At 42.8% G+C, this 10,919-nt stretch overlaps 1 protein-coding gene across 4 annotated transcripts in view; it reads right to left on the bottom strand.

The window, feature by feature from the left end:
• CTBP2 (C-terminal binding protein 2) overlaps positions 1-10,919 on the bottom strand; it is a 135,513-nt gene that overhangs the window by 59,238 nt on the left and 65,356 nt on the right. Inside the window, exon 1 of one of the 4 annotated variants that reach the window (XM_074232217.1) lies at positions 528-2,043. The exons of the other annotated variants lie outside the window; for them this stretch is intronic. The gene's annotated coding sequence lies outside the window, so the exon portion shown is untranslated. Of the gene's footprint in view, positions 1-527; positions 2,044-10,919 lie in introns of those variants that run through there. 4 annotated transcript variants of the gene reach the window in all.

The following is a 10,919-nucleotide window of genomic DNA, read 5'->3' as shown; positions in this document are numbered from 1 at the left end:
TCATGTTAATACGCCTGGAAATAAAAATCTGGGTATTATGAAATCACCGTTGCCAAACAGAAATCAAGATCAATCGTTAACTCGATGGCTTTGGACAAATCCCCTTCTCAGTGAAATGCCAGGTCTTAGTCCATTCACATGGTCTCCTTCTTGGCTGCCCAATGCACTGTCCAAAAGGTAAGGACAAAGCCCAAGGAGAATGAGTAAGTCAATAAAACAAAGACTGATAAATAAAATAATCATAAAATCTATCTCAAGGAAGATCCATGGGACATCTCCCTCTGCAGATTTCCCCAACAGGATCCAGCCGCCTTCCTACCCTAAAAATGCTGGGTCTCTGACCCCTGACCATGGCACCATGGCATCCACTCTAGGGACTCCTGAGTTCCCCCAGGATACAATAGGAATCGCTCTGTTTAGCTGTCAAAGACCTCCCCTCCTGGCCCATCTTTCCACTCATGTCCTTCAATGTTTCCTCTCTGGCACTGGGGTGCTACCGTCCCCACAAATGAAACTCCATCTCCTACCTCTGTGCCAGCATTCTCCTTCCTTATTGTCGCTGCTCAATCTCCTGTTTTCTCCATCTTTGAGGCAGATGGTAGGCATTTGTAACTAACCAGGGGCAGGTCAGATATAAAGCTGTAGGGCCTAAATGGATGAAAAGTTCAAAGATTTTGAGTTGGGAAGTCTTATCGAATCTAATTCCCCTAATTACACAGGAGGACTGAATTCAGAACTGAGGCACCAGCTTCTTTCCAGTCCTGGTCAGACTCCTTGATGATGGAAGGCAGACTCAGCTGCTCATCAGAACTATTCTGGGCTCTGGACCTCAGTCTCCTCTTCTGTAAAATGAAGGGGTTGGAGGACCTCGAGGAGGGGTGGCACCTTGGCAGACTCAGTGAGCCTATCGAGGGGCCACACCCCATGACCCTGTTCACACAGGTGGATGGGCTCTTCATGTTCTGTTAATGACCGCCATGGAATCAGTAACTACTACTGTCACGAGCCTGCCCAGAACAGAGACTAGACCAAACATTAGCAGAGACAGGGTCCCAGTGGCACAAAGGCCATGGCCCACAGAGCCCTGACAAGTGTGTGGCTGCCATGCACCACGCCTGGGGTGGGTCTGGCTCACACCAAGCAGAAAATTTCCAAGAGGGCAAAGCCTAGAAATCGTCTTTTCCTTTAAATTATTGAGGAATAATTTGTATTGAAACAAATTGGGACCCAAGAGAAAAAAACAAACAAACAAAAAAAGTCGGGTTTCCTTTCTGTGCCAATGTCCTGTGTTATAATCGGCCATTTCTGCAGACTTTCTGGAGAACTCAGCCAGGGAAAACATTCCTCCCAAGTGGGAAATCCTCCATCTGGGTGGATTACTCAATTCCTTCTCCCACAACTATAAATTTGGAGCCGGAGTCCAGCTTACAGACCGCAGAGTTCAGCCTTCCATTTAAGAGAAAACCAATGCTAAGCCAGTGACTGGTCCAGGGTCACTGGCCCACAGGCTCTTGCCCTCATCTCTCTCATCCCAGTGTAACATCCACCTTTTCTGCCTCAGGGCCCCTCCTGAACATCTGATATCATCTACAGTCTCCCCATAATCACAGTTTTAAATGTACAAAGTACCTCCATGGATGCACAGTTGTCTGAATAGGTTAAAAGTCAGTTTACAGACCACACGTGAAGCGCTAACTCTGGTCCTGAGGAAAGCACACACCTGTCTTGACACCTGTTTGAGCAAACATGTATGTATACACACACACACACACACAGCCCCATGATGGTAATTTGGGCCCTGTACCCATGGAAGAGTGGCCTGTGTGAGTCAAATCAGGCTGGTTTTCCAGATCACCCAGACTGGAGAGAGCATTTTCCTGAATTGTCTATCCTTGACCCAGAGAATGCTGGGGAAGGACCAGCTCCCACTAGGACCTTCTAAAGATGATCCCCCTTCCCTGCTGGCCTCTCTGTGGGTGGGGGGCCAGGCTGGAGAGTCAGCGATATAAAATGAGAAGACCTGGAAACCACCAGCCAAAAAATCCAATGCGGGGGGGGGGGGGGGGGGGGCGGCGGCGCTGGGCCTGGAGGAAATCGTAAAGCCTCTTTACAAATCAGTCCATCTGGGGAGTGAGCCAGAGTAGGGGGGGCTGCAGGAAATGAAGTCCGGGTATGGAGGGCTCTCCTGTCCTACTTCTGAGAAGGGAGGGGGGAGGAGAAAGTCAGATTGAGATATCATCAAAATGAGGCCAACAGAAACTCTGGACTTGAAGGAAGCAGATGTGATTCTAGAGGAAGATGCCAGTGGAGGGAGATGGCCCATGTCTATGGGGGCAGATGGGAAAGATTTACTCCGGCACACTAAGGCTAACTTTCCAAAAGTCTGGATTAGATCCAAAAGTAAAAGGTCCATCTGGTCATTACCCATCTGAACTGACCTTTGGAGAAGATGCCGAACCAAGCCTGTCCAGGGGTCCTTCTTGAATCCATTGATGCATAATAAAGCTTTGCCTCCCTTCTAATTGCTTTCCCAGGGGTAAGGAGTAGTAGAGATGAATGCTTATCAACAGACATTTTTTAAACAAACACCTTTTTCAGACCCCTTTTATTGCCTGTTCTCAGAGACCAAAATATCAATTCAGTTCAGGCCACACTGTCTTTCAACCACTGAACTGGGAGGTTCAGGGAAAGACAAATGGAAAAAAAAAGTCTCCAGCTCTCCAAGAACCGACTCTCTACTAGAGGGGAGAAAGACACTGAACAACAAAAGAAACAAGCACAGTTCAATTTGAGGAGGAAGAAATGGACCAGGAAAAGGAAGAGGGCTTCTCATAGGAAGTGGCATCAGAACTGATCACCTATGGGTTGGGTCCCGGCAGAAAAAAAAAAAAGGGAAAAAGCAGCTCCCATTTAGGAGACAAAAGAAAGAATGAGGCAAACAGTTATCCTATCCCCTCCCCCCAACAGCAACTCTTATCCACTCCCCTTTCCCCTCCAAAAACTTTCAGTGTGATCTGTCATTCCTGAGGTAGCTGAAAGCAACATTTGTGTCTTGGGCCTGGTCCTGGAGGATGGGGGCCCCCTGGAAGGAGGTCAGTTATAATTAACTGCCAACCAAGGCCAAGGATTTGGAATAAATTCTTGGCTGGTAAGTCCCAAAGGAGGAGAGTCATCTAGGATGGGGAAGACGGATGAGTGTGCAGGGCAGACCTAGGCAAACAAGGGGGCCTTACCCTCCTCTGCTCACAAGGTCACAGAGGACTCATCCTTGGCACCTGGAGAACTGAAGACTTGAATACTTTTTATAAAGAAAACTCAGAAGAGTTAAAAAACAAAATCCACGATGAGTGCCACAAAGATCATTATGGAGACCATTATTGAAAAGACTGTATGTAATAAACCGAAGCATGGCAGAATGGAAAACAGCTGAGAGGAACCTACAGAGCCCAAGAGCAGTGCCTGAGATAAGCATGGCCCATAATGGGTGCAATCAGTGCCTGCATATTCAAACACCATAGGTTCATCAGGAGCCCTCACTGTCAGTCTAATTACAAGGAGAGCATCATCAATCACTTTTTAATAGTTTTTAATTTTTCTCCACACTCGTTTGTTGGTACCATGCACTTAAGACACTTGGAAATAAAATCTGATTTCCCTGCTGGATTTCATTCCCTTTTTAACTGGCTTTTTCTTTGAATCTAATTTATGAAAATGGAAATATGAAAATGCTATTTTGATGGGCAAAGCTTCCAAATGGATTTAGGACACACAAGGAGAGATGGCTCTCAATGACATGCACTGTAGGGCCCCAAAAGTGAAATTCAACAAAAAGAAGCTATTTCATCTGAGCCACCAAGTGACTATTTGGCATCTTCTTGGCTCTTTTCCTAGAGAATATGAAATTATACAATGGAGAGAAGTTTCGGTCAGTTTGCTGAATTAACCTCAATTAACATGGCAGTCTATTTTCATATATCATAAACTTACAGAATCACAGAACTGCAGAGTTGGAAATGACACTATGAATGTAAGTTGAACTCACAACTGATCCTGTCTAAACCTTGCTGGACAAATGGCCATCTACTCTCTAGTGACATTAGAAAAACCAGTGTATGCCCTAAATCCTATCAGAGGACGTAAGCACAGGAATCGCCCCGGCAAGGTTGTTAAATGGTACCTTGAAATGAAATAATGAAAAGTGTAACAGGACATGTCAAAAAACGTTACAAGGTACAAGTCAAACAAATCTGGGATGTTGCATATAAGATGAAATGAAAACATTACGAGTGGAGAAAAAATTGTGGAAGTTCTAAGAAAAAAATGTTACAAAATGAAAGATTATGGAGAAATAAGAGAAAAAGAGGAAGCTGCCATCAATCCATCAATTAGCAGAAGGACATGATAGGGGAGATGGGTGATGTCAGTCCAGTTAACTAACATCGTAGAAAGACACTATGGTGCTAGTTAATAAAAGTCTGCTTTTTGATCTGTGAACTATAAACCTGAACCAAGTAACAGTCTCCCCATAATCATCAAACAGAATTATGCCCTTCATATAATGTTTTCTGAGGACAATGAAGCCTGCACCTGGTCAGGTTTTGATGAACTATCTGGCATCATCATCATCATCATCATCATCATCATCATCATCATCATCATCAACACTAAGATCTTGGCCTACCTGGTCCATTACCTGCTCTCAAGGCAGAAAGAAAACTAAGCGAAAGCAGATGTGTAGTCTTATTCCTTCTAATATCTGTTACCTTGCAGAAATGATTTGGAGAGAAGTCTTTATTTCCAATGAGACTTTTTTTTTAAGTCTTTACAAATCATGCAAAACCTATATCATATTGCCTTCTGTTGGGGGGAGAGGAGAGTAAAACTCAAAACCTCACCAAAAAAAAAAAGTGATTGGTAGAAACTATCACTGAAGGAAAACAAATTAAATATTTTTAAGATTTAAAAAAAAAGAAGACAATCAAATCATTCTGGCCGGACCTTATGAACTGGAGCTAGAGATGAAGGCAAAGTAGAACAAAACTGGCCATGACTCTTCTTCCTTTTTTTCACCAAAATATTCCTCTGCCATTCTACTGCTGGTGAAGGTCTATTAGTCAACTGACAAACGTTTGTAGTTAAACCTTGAAGGGAAGCAGCCCAGACAAACCCACACCATTACTAGATGCCGGTTTCAATCAGTGGCTTTTACAAAATGAGCCCCTACCCCCAAATACTACAGAATTCTGAGTCCTGGAGTCTTCATCACTGTTATCACATCGTTAGAATGTTAGCTTCCTGGGTTCCCTTTTGTCAAGCTTGGTATCCCCAGTACTTAATACCATTCATTGTCTGCCCCATATCAGGGGCTTATTAATTTAAGTTAGCCCCTTTTTTTCTATTTCCATTCCTGGAATACTCTCATACCACTTTGGCCATCAAAGATCTCTTGTTTCAACAAGGGAGCATGCTTGTGAAGATATATATATATATATATATATATATATCTTGTAACTTGGAGTGGGGGAAGGGGGAAGGTGCTAGGCTGGCAGGGCCAGGAAATGAATGGCTCCTACCCAAAATGCAGTTTGAATTGTCTTTGTATACAACCCAGCAGCAAACTGAGTACAAATGCTTGTGATTGAGGTCCCTGCATTTATCCTTTTGTTAAGAAACCAACTGGAATTATGTCCAAAGAGCTATTAAACTACTTCAACCAAACCCCATAACTTCTAGGGTTTATTTCCAAAGACACTACTTCTTTAAAGCAGCCACGACTCTTTGGGGTGGTTTAAAGAACTGGCCATTGCAGGGACACTCAACTGGGAAATGGCTGAACAAGCTGTAGTGGATGATTATAATGGAATACTGCTGTGCTATAAGAAATGATGAGCTCAATGATCTTAGGCAAACATGGAAAGATTTGAACGAAATGATGAAGAGTAAAATAAACAGAACCAAAAGATCGTTGTATACAGTAAGTGATACTGTTTTAAGAATGACTTTGAGCAAGTTAAGTTACAACTATATATTTGAAAGGAATAGCACGTAGTTCATAATAGACTTACAGGTTCATATGCAATCTTTCATTTTCATCTTTTTTTTTTTACTATACTATGTCAATGGAAAGCTTGTTTTATTCCATGAATTAAAAATATAAAAAAAGAAACTAGCTATACAATTTCCTCAAACTTTTGGCAGAGTAAAACCTACCAACTATAACATAAATATGCTCCTGTAACCTAAAGCAAAGCAGACAAAGAAAACATCTCTAGTGAATACTGAGTATTGGATGATATTTGCAAAGAACTTACAGTGACAAAAAAAGACCAGATTTTCCCTGGTCATATGTCTGAATACCCCAATTCTGGACATGATCAAGTCTTACTCTGCCCTGCCTTCATTGTCCTCCCACAAACTTTCCTCACCTTCTGCCCCTCTCCCCTATTAGAATTAGAGCCCAGGCACTAGGTCTGCCTTGTTTATCTCTGGAGCTTCATCATTTGGCCCATGAAGAAGAAAGCAAAGTTAATGCTTTTGTATTCAAAAGACCAGGTTGGAGTTATACCAGACATGAAAATATATTAATTGACATATTCCTTGTCATACTGATCAAAGCAACCGAACTGCCACTTTGTAGAGCTACAAACACTAACAATATATTTATGAAGAGGTCAAGAATCAAGTAATAAAAAATCATGAGGGGCGACTAGGTGGTGCAGTGGATAGAGCCATCGGCCCTGGAGTCCCTGAGTTCAAATCCAGACTCAGAAAATTACCTAGCTGTGTGGCCTTGGGCAAGCCACTTAACCCCATTGCCTTGCAAAAAAAAAAAATGAAATAATTGATCCTTCATACTGGAAGAGGACCAAGGTGACATCACTGTGTTGGGGTCAAGGTATGGGGTGTCCAATTAGTTGAAAAGGTCATGATTGGCCTGAGCCACCATGGTTGGACACAGCATACTTTCACCTTACTGCAGCTCAGGTGAAAATAGTCCATATGAACATTTGGAGTAGAGATGTCTTTGAAGATGAAATAATGAAAAAAATAATGAAAAACGGGGGGGGGGGGACATATTTGAACCAGGTCTCACTCTTTACTACACTGCATGATAAAAATAATTTCCTAGTGACAAGAAAAATAAAAGATGACAATCAACAGAGAGGAGATGGGCAGCATACAAAAGCAAACAAACACCACAACAGTTCAACAATCTCAACTACTTGCCTTAAGACTTAAAATTTGCCCAAACCCACTGGGAAAACAAGAAATTTGTCTGGTACAAATTATGTCTAGACCAACACATCATACGATATAAGCGCCAAATGGATGCATGGCCTAGATATAAAAGAGGAGAATGGAAACAAATGCTTTTTGCAACCAAGTTCCTGACCAAATAAGAAATAGAGATGAAATGAGACTGCACAAATAAATTTAATACAACTAAAATTAGAAGATAAAAGTTTCTTCGTAGGACATGGCTATTATAAAGATCAAAAAGCCAAGATAACTTGAAACTGGTTAAAATATAAAGAAAATGGCATTATTTTAAATGACATTATAGTATCATTATTGCTATTATAAAATACATAGGAATAACTTCTCCAATGGGAAGTTCTCCCAAGGCAGCTCTCAAAGGAAGTAATCTAAGCTCTCAACAACCATATGCAAAAATGCCAACAAGAGAAAGGCAAGATCTGAAGTCCCATCTCACTTCCAATCAATTGTCAAAGATGCCAAAGAAGGAAGGTTTCACTTGCTGGGTTGAAGAACCATTGGTAGAGCTGTGCATCAGCTCAGCTCTTCTGGAAAGCAGTGTGGCAAGACATAGAAGTTACTAACCTTGCGTATACCTGCTGACCCAGCAATGCCACTCTCTTATAGATGCCAAAGAGATCAAAGAGGGAGAGAACCCCTATTTGATAAAGGAGCACAATAGTATATTATTGTAGAGAAATGCTCAAAGGGATGGATGGAATCAGAGGAAGTGAGGAAGATGCATAGGAATTGCTAGAGAAAACAACTTGAGGAAAGACCTAAGAATTCTGACTGATGCAATGACCACCACAATTCCAAAGGCCAAATGATGAAGCATGAGAACAGGAAGGTGATGGATATAAGATTCATAATTCAGATAAGGCCAGTGGGCTCATATGTTTAACCAGATCATACAAAAATGGTTTGATGAAAGAAAAAAATGATTTGGGAAAAGGTTGATGGGGTGGGACTGAGGGGGCAGAATACTAATGCTAAAAGATGGGTCAATGGAAACATTTAAATAAAGCGCAAAAAAAGCAAAGACAGACATTGTCTAAAATGACAGATGAGGAAGACATCTCTGAAATTATCATGCTAAATATGGGCTTTCCAAAAATAAAGTGGTTCCTTATAGAGTTCTGGTTTCATTTATAATCTTCTTTCTGGTCTAAGATGAAATGCTTATGTTACTGGCATTTATCAAGTAAGAAACAACAAGAAAGAAACCAATTATGGGTATGGTCAATAAGACAAGGGCTGATGGGATGACTTCTACCCAAGGCCAAGGATTGAAAAAACCAAGATAAAATAACTTGGTCAAAGAGGCAGCAAATGGCAGTGGGAGAATTTTGAACTCAAGTCTTCTGACTCCAAACACCTAACCTGAATGCTTAAAAATTCTTTTATAGTTCACTTTTGTTTTCACATTGTAGGCATGTCCCCCTGCATTCCTCCCTGCCCCTTGCCAAAGGGCCACTCCCAAAAAGCCTCCATGGAAAGACAAGATTCCTCTACCTCCCAGCCTACCAGTGAATTGATGTCAAAAGAATATTTGGTAGAAAGCTGTCAAACAAATTCATAAGGGCATAGAACTCCAATGTTGGCTTTGGGTCGTGATAAACTTTCTTCCTTCTCTGATCAACAAGGAGGCTCTTGGATCCATTCACTGTTTCAGTACACCCCCAAGGCTCCAACTTTCCAGAGACTCAACTTCCCAGGAGAGCTGACCAGAGCACATCCTTTCCTCTCGGACCTACCCGCATCCTTTCTTTCCCCTGAAATGACTGTTTTTCTGCCAAGAATGACCAACCTCTTTATTTCCTGCTGTTCCATTAATTACAATAGCAAGAAATAACCCTGTAGATATGTCATCCAAACTTGTACTTCCTGAAGGGAAAAAGGGGTCAGTTTTAGGGCTTGGAGAAACCTGAGGTGGCCATGGCCCACCCACCATGTTAGTAGAACAAGAAATAGCCCTTGGATGCCAACAGAGCCAGTCATAATTTTATGTTAAATGGCAGTCTTTCTTAGGCCATGACGTTCAGAGACGAATGCAGTGCTCCAAAACATTGGTGGGATGATCTCCCTTTTCCTCATGATCTAAACCAGACAGCAGCCCAAATGGGGAAGGGTCTAGAGTCAATGTCAAGAGTGGTTTCCCAGAACTTTTGCCTTGTAGACTTCATTTGGAGGACCACAAGGGGGTGGGAAGCTTTCCTTGGTAGGTCTGAAGAGGTGAGATGATAGATGGATGGGGGTTTCCATTGTGCATGGTTGCTGAAGGCCTCTAACTCTGGGATTCTATGCCACCCAAAGACTCCAAAACAATACTGGCTCACAAATAAACAAGAACACTCTGCAGGAAGCCACACTGCCTGGAAGGAACACTTGAAATGGAGCCAAAAGCACCAAGTTCCAATGCTGATTCTCAAGCCACTGGTAGTGTGACCTTGGACAAGTAGTCCCCAGGCCTGCCATCCATAAAATAAGAGACTGATGTGGATGACCTAAGATCTTGTTTTGTTTTAGAGATTCAGAGCTGGAAGGTGCTTCAAAAATCATCAAGTCCAAATCAATCATAGCACAAATGAGGAGAGGGAGGCAATTTCCCAAAAGTCCTCCAAGCAATGAGCCCTTTGAACCCAATGTAGTTTTAAAACTTTCCTCTAAGCCAACATAAGGGGAGTCTGGGTAAGCTCAGAAGAGAGCCGGCCTTAGGTCCGTAACCCCCCATTCCACAACAATCTCAGAAAGCGTGGAGGAAAGGGGTGTGTGGCAGAAAGCCCAGTCTCTCTCCTGCCCCTTTACTGTATGTAAGAAGGGAGAGATAGAGAACTGTGCACAGCCCCTCAGAAGCCTTCCCATGACTGACCAGATACCTCCAAGAAAGAGACCTTTACTATGGGTTCACCAAGGTCTCTGAAGCAATCTAGCTGCTCAGATGCCAACAGCCTCGAAATGGCTAACTGCCTGTGGTCTTTCTAGGATGAAAGTTCAAATCTGGCCTCAGACACTTACTAGCTGTGTGATCTTGAACAAATCACTAAACTTGGATTGCCTCGCAATCTCCATCTCCAATCATCTCGATTCATATCTGGCCACTGGGCCCAGATGGCTCCAGGGGAGAAAGTGAGTATGGTGATGTCAACTCCCCTCACTCAAGTCCAATTCACATGCTTGTCATGGCATCACCTCCCTGATGAGAATGAAGGACAAACATGATCATCTTCTAGAATGAACCCAATGGTCCCTATAACGGGTCTCCAAAGGCATTGGGGGGCCTGAAGGACAAATTGGTTCCAAGAGCAGCTGAGCTCATGAATAATTCACAGGCCCAAGGCCATCTTCCCTTCAGTCCATCTGGACAGGATAGGTCAAAGAGGCAGTTCCCATGCTAGAGGCCCCTGAGACCACTTTTGTGGCAGCAGAAAACTGGGAAGACAATGGGTAAAGTCCATCTGCTGGAGAAGGGCTGATCATGGGGTCAGGGCTCAATCAGTAGAATGGGGTATTATCACTGCACACTTGAGAAGGAAGAAGCACGAAAGATTTGTATGAACAGATGTGGACAGAAGAAAGGCAGAGGCAGGAGAACACTCTAAGAAGGCTCTGATAAATGAGGGCACCAACAGGAAGTCAGAACCTACTTGACAATTGATCAT

Source organism: Macrotis lagotis, chromosome 4, assembly GCF_037893015.1.
Source record: "Macrotis lagotis isolate mMagLag1 chromosome 4, bilby.v1.9.chrom.fasta, whole genome shotgun sequence".
Taxonomy (NCBI): domain Eukaryota; kingdom Metazoa; phylum Chordata; class Mammalia; order Peramelemorphia; family Peramelidae; genus Macrotis; species Macrotis lagotis.
The sequence above is the reverse complement of the archived record's forward strand: the minus strand, read 5'-3'. Positions and strand labels throughout refer to the sequence as shown.